This window comes from Panthera uncia (genome assembly GCF_023721935.1).
Source record: "Panthera uncia isolate 11264 chromosome B3 unlocalized genomic scaffold, Puncia_PCG_1.0 HiC_scaffold_1, whole genome shotgun sequence".
In the NCBI taxonomy this organism is placed as follows: Eukaryota; Metazoa; Chordata; class Mammalia; order Carnivora; family Felidae; genus Panthera; species Panthera uncia.
This window is the reverse complement of record NW_026057582.1, coordinates 110,736,966-110,749,583: the sequence shown is the minus strand read 5'-3', so window position 1 is coordinate 110,749,583 and position 12,618 is coordinate 110,736,966. Positions and strand designations below refer to the sequence as shown.

General features: G+C 36.4%; 1 protein-coding gene across 6 annotated transcripts in view; it reads left to right on the top strand.

Annotated features, from left to right (window-relative positions):
- Positions 1-12,618, top strand: part of MYO9A (myosin IXA) — a 283,325-nt gene that overhangs the window by 30,362 nt on the left and 240,345 nt on the right. For 5 of the 6 annotated variants that reach the window (XM_049611861.1, XM_049611863.1, XM_049611864.1 and 2 more), the window contains exon 2: positions 1,836-1,954. The exons of the other annotated variant lie outside the window; for it this stretch is intronic. The gene's annotated coding sequence lies outside the window, so the exon portion shown is untranslated. The remainder of the gene's footprint in view (positions 1-1,835; positions 1,955-12,618) is intronic. 6 annotated transcript variants of the gene reach the window in all.

Genomic DNA, 12,618 nt, shown 5'->3' with positions numbered 1-12,618 from the left:
TTGATGGAGGGAGATTGGGGGGAGATGGGCTAGATGGGTGTTGGGTACTAAGGAGGGCACTTGTTCTGATGGGCACTGGGTGTTGTATGTAAGTGATGAATCACTGAATTCTAATCTCCTGAAACTAATATTGCATGGTATGTTAACTAAAATTTAAATAAATTTATTACTTTTTTACATTTATTTATTTTTGAGAGAGAGTGGGGAAGGGGCAGAGTTTAGAAAGGGAGACAGAGGATCTGAAGCAGACTCTGCTGACAGTAGCAGGGCTTGAACTCAATGCAGAGCTTGAACTCAAGAACCATGAGATCAGGGGGTACCTGGGTAGGTCAGTTGGTTAAGTGACTGACTTTGGCTCAGGTCGTGATCTCATGGTTTATGGGTTTAAGCCCTGTATCAGGCTCTGCGCTGACAGCTCAGAGCCTGGAGCCTGCTTTGGATTCTGTGTCTCCCTCTCTCTCTGCCCCTCCCTTGCTTATGCTGTCTCTCTCTCAAAAATAAATAAACTTAAAAAAAAAAAAAAGTGTGAGATTATCACCTGAGTGGGGCTTGAACTCATGAACCGGGACATCGTTACCTGATCCAAAGTCAGATGCTTAACCAACTGAGCCACTCAGGTGCCCCAAGAAAAAAATACTATTTACAAACACTGGAGAGCTATCTTATAGAGGGAGTGATTTTAAGTTATTTATGTTTTGGTCATAGTCTGGTCTCTGCATGGAGTCTTAATTGAATGGCAAATGATTAGTGTTTTTTGAAGCTGTTGAAATAATGTAATTAAAAGAATAAATCTTTGGATTAATATTTAAACTAGATGCTAGTTTTTATACTTTCCCCAGGTATTTAATGATTATAGTAAAGTTTAATTTTGAAATATTCTTAAGTTATATAGTAAATTATAATACTGGACTGATAATATTTATTGCATGGAATACCACTTTAGCTTCAAATAACCAATCTCATTAGTTATACTAAAGTTTTTCCTTTTTATTATTGAGATATACAGTGAAGTGCAAAAGTCTTCAGTGTTCACAGTTTAAATATTAAATACCTGCTTATCCAACACTCAGATCAAGATAAAGAGTGTTTATAAAACTCTATGAGGATTCCTTTTGTGCTCTGCCTCCCACTCCTGAAGGAAACCATGCTTCTGAAGTTTATAACCATAGTTTTATCGGTGAACTTCATATAAGTGGGATAATTTTGTTTATATCTTTCTGTATCTGGCTTTTTTCACTCAATATTTTGTCTGTGAGATTAATTGTTGTTTGTATCAGCAGTTCTTTTTTATTGCTGTATTGTATTCCATTAATTAATTTTATTGTTGATAAGATTTTGACTGTTTTTATTTCTTTGGCTATTTTTGAATGAAGTAGCAGTGAACATTCTTGTATGTAGCTTTTAGTGGACATAGCCAATTTTGCTAGAGGTTTGGTAATATCCCATTGTGGTTTTTATTCTCATTTCTCAGATGACTAATGATGTTATATTAGTCAACTGATAATCCTAAACAGACAATTTGAAAATTGCCAGTGGTGTACAATAATATTTATTTGTTGGTCATGATTTTGTGGGTCTCCTGGCATAGCTCTTCTTGTGTATCTCATCTTCCTACTGGGAGTAGTAGGCTAGATAATGCATATTCTCATAGTGGTGGCACAAATGCAAGAAGGCATACCTAACTGGGCAAGCATATTTTAAGATCATCACGTCTCCTGACCTCTCACTCTTGAAATTAAGTCATGTGGCTTAGCTCACTTCAAGGGATGAGGAGGTATACTTGACTGGACTTGAGGATAGGTAGTGAATAATTTTTTTTTTTTTTTTTTTTAAAGAAGCCTCCACACCCAGCACAGAACCCAGCGTGGGGCTTGAACTCACAACCCTGAGAGCAAGACCTGAGCTGAGATCAAGAGTTGGACACTTAATCGACTGAGTCACCCAGGCACCCCAGGTAGTGAATTTTTTGAACAATAATCTAATTCACTGCAGATGTTGAATTCTTTTTCATATCTTTATTGGCCATTTAGGTATTCTCTTAAAAGCCATCTTCTTTTTTTTTTTAATGTTTGTTTATTTTTGAAAGAGCACAAGCGGGGGAGGGGCAGAGAGAGGGGGACAGAGGATCCGTAGTGGGTTCTGCTCTGACAGCAATGAGGCCAATGTGGGGCTCCAACTCACAAACTGTGAGATCATGACTTGAGCCAAAGTAGGATGGTCAACTGACTGAGCCACCCAGGTGCCCCAAGAGCCACCTTCTACATATATTACTAGGCACACTTACTCTATCAGCAACATTGATTAACTCCTTAGGAAAGAAATTTGATACTCATTTAAATTTTTAAATTTTATTTATTTATTAAATATTTTATTTTTTAAGTAATCTCTATACCCAACGTGGGGCTTGAACTTACAGCCCCGAGATCAAGAGTCTCCTGTTCTACCAACTGAGCCAGCTAGGTGCTCCTGCTTGCTCATTTTTAAGGCCAGATATTGTTGAGAACAGCTCTTACAGGAAGTTAAATAAAGTGGTGTATATAGATGAAAATAGATGAGAAGGTAGGAAAAAGGGAAAACAAACTATTAATAAAATGACTGCCTTAAGCAGTAAAAATGATTTCTAAAACACATGAATTAATGCGTATGTGGATTTATTTCTTTAACAAATATATTTTTGAGCTGTGGATACCTATGAAGAAAAAGACAAAAACGTTTTAGTGGGGAAGTCTTCCAATAGACAAAAAAACAAATAAATAGTAATATAATTCTAGGTAGTGTATCAAGTTCTATGATTAAAAATAGATCAGGACAAGGAGAATATAGCAGGGAAAGGGGGTTATTTTACATAGGTTAGGAAAGAAAATCCTCTCTGAGGAGTTGGCATTTGAGCAGACACCTCAGTGAATGAAAGAAGGTCCAGGTAGAGGGGGCAGGAAAGAAGTGTAAAGGTCCTAAAGCAGGAATAAGCTTAAATTCAAAAAAAGACCAGTGAGGGTAGAGGTGGAGTAGAGTGAGGGAAAGATGAAGTTAGGCTACAGTAAGAGGTTACAGTTTTATTCAATTGTGTTATGGAGAGACATTGAAAGTTTTGGTAAGAGAGTGACGTGATCTGATTTACCTTTAAGAAGGGTTGACTCCCCTGTTAGGTGTAAACTAGACTGTAGTGGAGCAATGGATACAGGCATATCACACTCTTTCACTAATTCAGATGAGAGAATGATAAGGGGCTTGAACTAGGTGGTATAGATGGGAATGGCAAAAATGGTTAGATTCGGGATATATTTTACTGGCAGACCAATAGTACTTATTGTTGGATTGGATATTGAAGAATTTCCTTATGGGGGAAGTTAGAACATTTCTTTAGTAATGCGTTAGTCAGGGTAGACTAACTGCTATTACTAAACAGCCTCCAAATATCAGTGATTCTACACAATAAAATTTTATTTCTTTTTCCATCATAGTCCAATGTAGATGGGTGAGGATGGGGTGATGGTGGGTGTTCTTTGTGTGGTCATTTGGGATCAGGGTTCTTCCATCTAGTGGCTCTGTATCCCATAGGACTTTAGAGCTTTCCCCTGGATCCTTTCCATTTTCTAGTAGACAAGGAAAGGCAGGCCCTCCCACCCCCTTTATTTAGGGGCTCTTATTGGCTCAGCCTGAAAGGACATCACCCCTGCCCACTTACCATTGGCCAAGGATTCAGTTGCATGGTCCCATATAATTAACTGCAAGGAAGGTTGGGAAATGCAGTCTAGCTGTGTGCCCAGGAAGAGGAGGAAATGGGTTTGTAAAAAGAGTAGAGACTTTTGAAAAAAAAGAGTATTATAAAACACATAGTTGGCAAAGTTTAAAAATATAAATATTTACATATTTAAGTAAGTTATGTATTTACTTGTAAATTCAGTTTTTTTAATTAAGTTACGTATTTACTTGTAAATTCAGTTTTAAGTACTAAAATACGAAGAAACATGAATATTAGCTCTTGAACACTTCCTCCAAATTATTTTTCTAAAATAAACTCAAAATATTTAATAGCTTTCTCCCCATGACATTTACAACTGTATACAAATCAGTATTGTTTTCTCGAATGGACCCTGCCTTGATAGTAGAATGTTCTCCTTTTAATATCTACTGGTGAGATTTTTGCTTTGAGTTATTTTCTCTGTAGTGAAGCTAGATTTTTATTTTTTAGATATGAATTTGCCTGATTTCATTCTTCTCATGTTACTGAATGTTAGTGTATGATCTTACTAACATTCATTTGTAGATCCCTGTGATAAAGTAAATATAAAGAGAAAGGATACTTCTTTTTTTTCTTCTTGGAAAATGACCTTGAGAACTTGGTAAAGAAGTAAAAGCAGCTATAAAAATTTTTTGAAAATTAAATTTTATTAGTACACAGATGCAAAATATGACATTAAAAATCTTTAGTTACTTCTTTTTTTTAAATGAACTTCTAATTTAAAGGAAGCTCTGTATTCCCTATTTTCATTCTTCACCACAGTTTTCCTCTATAATTAGTTTCTTCTCAGACCACTGAATAACAGCATAAGCTGGCCTATTCTGAACCACACCCTACTGACCACAGCAACTGTCTGACCGCATTGTTTCCCTCTGTTAGCATATACTTTTGAAATATTACTTTGGGATAGGGAAAAAACATATTAAATAATTTTATTTATAACTGGTACAGCTATGTGTAATTGTTCCATAAGTGCCAGTAAAGTGCTTAATTCTTTATATGCATAATATAAGTTGTTTTATTCTCTCAATCAGTCATTTATCCATACTCTTTTTATCTGCTGGTTTGAAATGCTGTCTTTATCATAAGGTAAATTTACATAGACTTTTTTGCTCTGTAAGCCTTAATTTTCTAATTTGACAGGTATTAACTTGTTACCTGTCTCAGAGATTTCCTGTTCAACTCAAATGAGGTAATGCACATCAAACTTATTTTTGATGAAAACTATAAAAAGGAATTTTGAAGATTACTCAAAAGTCTAATATATTTGTCCTTATTTAATATATATATGCCTTTATATATAGTTTTATATTTTAAGTTTTTTCAGTTGACATCATATTATACATCCCTTGCCATGTTTCTTTTGCATGACTGGCATTATAGGTATCATTCACCATCTAAATCTGTTTTACCCAATCTTTAGTTTGGATAGGGAATTTGGATGTCAGGGGGTGCTGCCCTATTTGAATCTATTTGGTTCCCCAAGTTTGGATAGCAAATAGCATGATTGTGAAGTAAGCACCTAAAAGTTTATTCAAATATATTTGGTTCCTGAGCTTAGACTGTGAAATTTAAATTAAAAAAAAATTTTTTAATGTTTATTTATTTTTGAGAGAGAGACAGAGACAGAGCACACACGGGGAAGGGGCAGAGAGAGAGAGAGAGGGACACAGAATCTGAAGCAAGCTCCAGGCTCCGAGCTGTCAGCACAGAGCCTGACATGGGACTCGAACTCACGAACTGCGAGGTCATGACCTGAGCTGAAGTCAGATAATTAACGGACTGAGCCACCCAGGCGCCCCTATTTAAATTTTTTTTTTAATGTTTACTTTTGAGAGAGACACAGTGTGAGCAGGGGAGGAGCAGAGAGAGAGGGAGACACAGAACTCCACATGTGCTTCAGGCTCTGCACTATCCACACAGAGCCTGATGCGGGCTCAAACTCACAAACTGTGAGATCCTGACTTGAGCCGAAATTGGATGCTTGACCAACTGAGCCATTCAAATGCCCCTAGACTGTGACATTTTTAGATATCAGTAATTTGGATAACAAGAGATACCTAAATTGTGAAAGGGTATTGCACTGAAGTGTTACCTATTAAAGTGAGTTCCTTTGATTGCAGAGAACAGAAACCCAGCTCAAAGTAGCTCAGGGTAAAAGGGAATTGATGGTCACACTTAAGGAAGTTCAGTGGTGGTGTTTATTTGAGGCACAGCTAGCTCCAGTAGCCCAAACAATGTTGATTAGGTTTTGCTGTATGTATTTGTTCATTTTCTTTTACTGGGTAAGGACTTCTGTGCATTCAGGAAAGATGGCTGCAAACAGTTTTAGATTTACATATTTCTGGATAACCAGCCCAGCAGAAAAGAAAATGCAGCAAAGTTCCAATATGGAATCTCTATGAGCAGCCGCTGTTGCCAGGGGGAATGGAATAATTGATTAGCTGGGTCTGGGTCATGACTAATACCACCCTTCCTCCCCTAGCTAGGGGATGAGGTTGGTCTATTCAAAGTGTGCTGTGTCAAATGGCAAGGGAGGGGTAGTAGTTCTTCAAAGGCAAATGCAGTACTGTACTTTCATTAGAAGGGCCGGATGACCTACTGCACAGATGAAACCGGTTAGCTGTCCATGTACCTATCTATAGTGTGTCATCTGATAACTAATTTATTCCATCACCTTTTCTTTAGTTGAAATATTACAAAATGTATTTTCTTTCAGCACTCAATTTGGCTTTTACTTGGCATTGACCTACTATAAGTAAAACTGGGCTCCTATGTGCTATCTAGTTGTGAAGATGAGCTAACATGCACATTTGTCACATCTTACCTAAAAAGCTTTTTCTCAATCTTTTTTTTTCTTTAAATTCTTTAAGGAAAAGAAAAGAGTATGTTTTTACTTTCTGAGAGATGCACCTGTCCATCTTTGACCTAAATCTCATTCTCATTTAGTTTGTCTTATTGAAGAACCTTGGCTCATCAGATAGACCTTCATTTTCTTAAGTTTTCAGTTTCTGCTTCTCTACTTGATTCTATTTATAACCATAAAGATGTGCTCCCAAGCCCCCTAACAAATGATTCACTCATACTTCTCCCTTTTTTCTTTATAGCAGATTTGACCAATGTCTGCTAATTTACTTGCCGATCTGTCTTCTCCCACTTCTTCCTTAACTTCTTACTTCCTACTTTTCAGAGTCCCCAGTAATATCCAGAGACCTTCATTTCAGGCCTAAACCTAGAATTACAGTATGTAAGGGCTAAAAGGGACCTAAGAGATATTTAACTCAACTTTCTTTTTTTATTTTGCTTGATGTTATTTTGATTGTACTGACTTTTTTTTTTTGTCTAGAATTTAGATGGTATATGGAATTTTTTTAAACTTTCAGATCTTGATCAGATCATAAATGCGTGTTTATTAAAAACAATATAGTTGGATTTTAAAAATCCCTTGGTAATCTTTTTCTTTTAAGTGGAGCATTTCCATTTAATGTAGTTATTGATACATTTAGTTTGCTTTCCATTTGTTCCATCTGTTCTGACTCCACCCAGGACCCCCTTCCTTTTTGCCTTCCTTTGAATTGAATTGATTATTTTTTAATCATTCCATTTTTTTCACAGTGTTAGTTGGGAAGTTATACCTTTTTTCTAATTTTTTTAGGGGTTAGCCTAGAATAGAAGTTGGCAAACTTTTTTTTTTTTTTAAGTTTATTTATATATTTTTGAGAGCGAGCTTGGGGGAGGGGCAGAGAGAGAGAATCCCAAGCAGTCTCCATGCTGTCAGTATGGAGCCTGATGCGGGGCTCAATCTCATAAACTGTGAGATCACAACCTGAGCTGAAACCAACAGTTGGTTGCTCAACCGACTGAGCCATCCAGGCACCCCAACCTGTTTCATTTAAGGGCCATATAGTAAACATTTTTGGCTTTGTGGACCATATGGTCACTGTCATTGTAGTGCAGAAGCATCCATTGCTAACAGGTAGTGGTATAAATTACAGACAGTGGATTAGATAAAGTCATTTAGATAGAAGAGCACTGGGTTGAGACCAGAAACTGGGAGATTTTTTTGTTGTTGTTGTTATTTTTTTTTGAAATTGAGGTCATGGACAAGAAGCTCTGAGAGTGAATCAGAAAAAGAGTGAGCCTATCAGGAAGATTACAAGAAAAATAATTATCATGTGAGGGCAGTTTCAAGAATGAGAAGATGGCTTTCTTAGTCAAATGCTATAGAGTGCCGTGTTAAGATGAGGATTCAGAAGAGGCCATTGGATTTGGCAACTTTATGGTAATTGGTGACATTTTCAAAGAATATTGGCAGAGCTTGCTATGTGGGAAGAGTGGTAAAGGAGTGGAGAGTGGAAACATAAACCATTGATTGTCAAATACTATTTTTTGGACCAGCAGCAACAGAAGTGCCTAGATTTCCCAATCTCAGAACCATTATTGGGCTTAGAAATGTATATTTTTAAAACATTGCCCAGATGATTTTGATAAACGCTAATGGCTTGCTGTCAAGATGTATTTGTTAGTGATATTTTGAGGCAAACCCTCTTTTCCAAACACAAAGCTATGACTGATGAAGCAAAAAGAAAAATCAAGTTGATATAAATGGGGTGCAGAAAAGGTAAACATTCCTATGTTTCGGAAAGGCAGTAGAACACAAAGCAGTGAGTAGGGCTGTGGCTGGGACCTTGCAGGTACAGAAGCTGAGGTTTGAGTTTCTTTGAGTGTAGGACATATCTTCTGATTTGAACAGACCGCTGGTAAGAAACATTTATGAGATAATGGGAAATTGAACATTGACCAGTAATATTAAAAATTGTTAATTTTTAAAGGTGTGATTAATGGTATTGTGGTTATATTAAAACAAAGTAGTAAATAGTAGGTTCTCAGTAAATGTTTATATGAAAAACAAAAAAAAATTTCCATCAGAAAGTACACCCGTACATCTAAATTTTCAAACAAATTAGCCATCTAGTGCCGAGAATGATATGAAATAAATCTGAAGAGCAGTTTACTCTGGATGACATTAAAATGCTTCACTGAAAAAAATAAAATCTTATATTTAGTATTTTCAAGAAGATGAGTGAGTAATATCCCTTAAATTAAAACAATTATGGGGCGCCTGGGTGGCTCAGTCGGTTAAGCGGCCGACTTCGGCTCGGGTCACGATCTTGCTGTCCGTGAGTTCGAGCCCCGCATCGGGCTCTGTGCTGACAGCTTGGAGCCTGGGGCCTGTTTCGGATTCTGTGTCTCCCTCTCTCTGACCCTCCCCCGTTCATGCTCTGTCTCTCTCTGTCTCAAAAATAAATAAATGTTAAAAAAAAAAAAAATTATGGGGGCAATGGGGGGGGGTGCTCAGTTGAGCATCTGACTTGATTTTGGCTCAGGTTATGATTCCAGGGTTGTGGGATTGAGCCCTGATTCAGCCTCTGTGCTGAGTGTGAAGTCTGCTTGGAATTCTGTCTCTCCTCCTTTACCCCTCTCCCCCACTTACGCTCTTTCTCTTTCTAAAATAAGCCAAACAAAGCAAAAAAACCCAGTTATGACACTTAAGGTAGAAAAAAGATCAGGTGGATATGAAAATGACAAACTTTAGAAGTGAAAGCTAGTGTAAAAAAAATAACAGCGTGATTTTCATGAAAGGGAAGTCAATAGGATGTCTGTTTTCCCAGTATTAATCTATGAAATCAGTGTAATGTCAGTCAAAATATCAGAAGGTTTTGGGGGTGCCTGGGTGTCTCAGTCGGTTAAGTGTCTGATTTTAGCTTAGGTCGTGATCTCACAGTTCATGAGTTCCAGTCCCATGTCGAGCTCTCTGCTGTCAGCACGGAGCCTGGAGCCCCTGCTTCAGATTCTGTGTCTCCCTCTCTCTGCCTCTCCCCAGCTTGTGCATTTGCGTGCTCTCTCTCTCAAAAAAATAAACATCAAAAAATGTCAGAAGGTTTTTTTTTTTTCGTGGTAGTGGACATGCTGATCTTAAAATTCTTATGGTAAAGAGTCAAAGTAACATTAAAGAAGAACAAATTGAAATGATATGCCTTCCATCAAAACTTATTATAGAGCTGTAGTAATTAAGATAGATTCAGGGATGGACAGATAGACTACTGGAAGAGAATACAGAGCCCAGAACACCTTGATATTTATATGGAATTAGCTACATGACAGAGGTGGCATTATAAATCAAGGGAGAGATTGGACTCTTCATTGAGGTGCTGATTAAATTGCTAATCTGATTTGGCATGAAAATAAGAGCGCTATGGAAATAAATTCTGTATGGATTAAGTACATAAATGAGAAAAGAAAAACCTTAGGCCTTTTCGAAGAAAATGCAGGATGGATAACTTTATGTCTTCAGGATGAGGAGGGATTTTTAAAAACTATGCCAGGAGATAATGCCATGTAGGTTTTAGAGCCAGACTAACTGCTTCAAATATCAACTTTATCACATGCTAGTTATGACTTTGGGCAAGTTATGTAATCTTTCTTGTTTTCTCATTTGTAAAATGAGGATGATAATGGTAAAAACAGCCCTCAGGAATTGTGAGAAATAAAATGTGAAATGCTTAGAAAAATGACTGGTATAAATAAACACACAATAAGAGTTAACTACAATTGTTGTTACTGTAATTTACTAAAAAAGAAACAAATCATAACCTGTAAAGGATTGATAAATTTGACTATTAAAAACTCTATGACAAAAGGCATTGTGAATAAAATAGAAAGCTAAGGCACTAATAGGTAGGAGATAATTATCACACATTTAACTGAAAATTGATTAGTATCCAGGCTATATGAAAAACTCATTTAAACCAATAAAGAAAAGACAACTCAAAAAACAGAAATGAATAAGCAACATAGTCCAAATGGCAAATGGTAAGTGTTGCTCATCCTCATTCTAGTAAACAGGGAAATGCAAATTAAAGTAATGAGATACCTTTTTACACTTATACTGGCAGAAACTCAAGTCTGACAATACTTTTATTGGTAAGGAGGCAGAGAAACTTGAGCCCTTCCTACACTTGCTGTGAAATAGTTGGTACAACTACTTTGGAGAGTGTTTTGTTAATATCTAGTAAAGTTGAATGTGCTTAAAACCCAACAATTCTAGGTGTAAAGCCCAGAGAAATTCTAGGAAAGACATACGAAGAGACATGTATGAGATCTGCAGCATTGTTTTAATAGTGTAATATTGGAAACATTCCAAGTGTTCACTAGAAGGACAGTGGATTGATAAATTGTGGTATAAATCATCCAATGGGATTTAAAAACAAAGACCTTGCTTTTAAGAGCAGTTTTAGGTTAGGTTCACAGCAAATTTGAACAGAAGATCCAGACCCCCCCCAACATCCCCCCATACATACATACTCTCCCCCAATATCTACATCCCCCCCACCCCAGTACATTTGTAACAATTAATAAACATTAATTGGCATATTATTTGGCAGTTAATGAACTTTTACATGTATCAGCACTTATAAATAGAAAAGACAATGTTAACGTGAGATGCAGACAATTAAGTATGGTATGACACCATTTTTTTAAAGCCTAAAAGAGTGAAACAGTACTATCTATAATTCATGGAGACCCACATGTGTAATAAAAATATAGAAACAGGACAGTGGTTCTCTCTGCAGAGCAAAAGAAGGAGCTTTATCTCTAATATGTTGTTTGTAAACTGATCTGGAGTAATTACAGCAGTTTTCAAACTTGTTGAATTCGATGGTAGCTATATGACTGCTTTTTATATGTTCCATAATATTCTCTGTGTCTGAAAGGTCATCTAGGAAAAAACAAAACAGAGTTTCTTCATTTGAGAACTTTTACAAATATATAATATTATGAGAGAGAAGTAACTGAAGGTATTTTAAAAAAATAACAGCATCTTTGTATGTTAAAGGATGAAATAAAAAAGGAAAGTGGTAACATGTGAGGATGATTCTCTGATGGGGCAAGTTTGGTGGAGATGATAAGAAATAGGTTTTGTTAACCCTGGAAAGGACATGGGATATATTTTCTTTGTAGACTAGAATGGAAAAACTAAGATGAGATGAAAATAGGGATACATTTTGAGTTGGAGAATGCTATTTTCTCAGTGGGATGCCAAAGTTGAAATCATTCTGGAGGTGTTATGTATATGGGGTTTGAGAATATTGGAAGGATATGCAGAATACGTGTAAGAAATGAAATAAGGTTAGATAAAAAGGTAACCTTGAAGGAAAAGGGAAGGTTGAATAAAAGTTATAATAGTATCATCTATATAATTTTATCAGCGAGCCGGGGGCAAGATCTTTTTGTTGTTAGGAGAGGTAGAGAGAGAGCCCAAAAGTCCTTGAAAATATATCTATTCTATAGCAGGTTTCTCTCATATTTTCTTAGTTATAATTTCATCTAGTTTGATTTTTTTATTTAATCTCATCTTCTTACTGTTTTTTTTCAAGCTTTTATTTAAATTCCAGTTAGTTAACATACAGTATAATATTAATTTCAGGTGTAGCTTTTTGTGATTCAGTTCAATACCTAGTGCTTATCACAAGTGTCCTCCTTGATTCCTATCACCTATTTAATCCATCCTCCCCACCCATCTGTTTCCTGGTAACAATCAGTCTATTCTCTATAGTTTAGAGTCTGTTTCTTGGTTTTCCTCTCTCCCCTACATGTTCCTTTGTTTTGTTTCTTAAATTCCACTTATGAGTGAAATCATATGGTATTTGTCTTTCTCTGACTTATTTCACTTAGCATAATACACTAGTTCCATCCACATTGTTGGAAATGGCAAGATTTCACTCTTTTTTTATGGCCGAGTAATATTCCATTGTGTGTGTGCGCGTGCGTGCGTGTGTGTGTATCTCACATCTTTATCCATTCATCAGTTGATA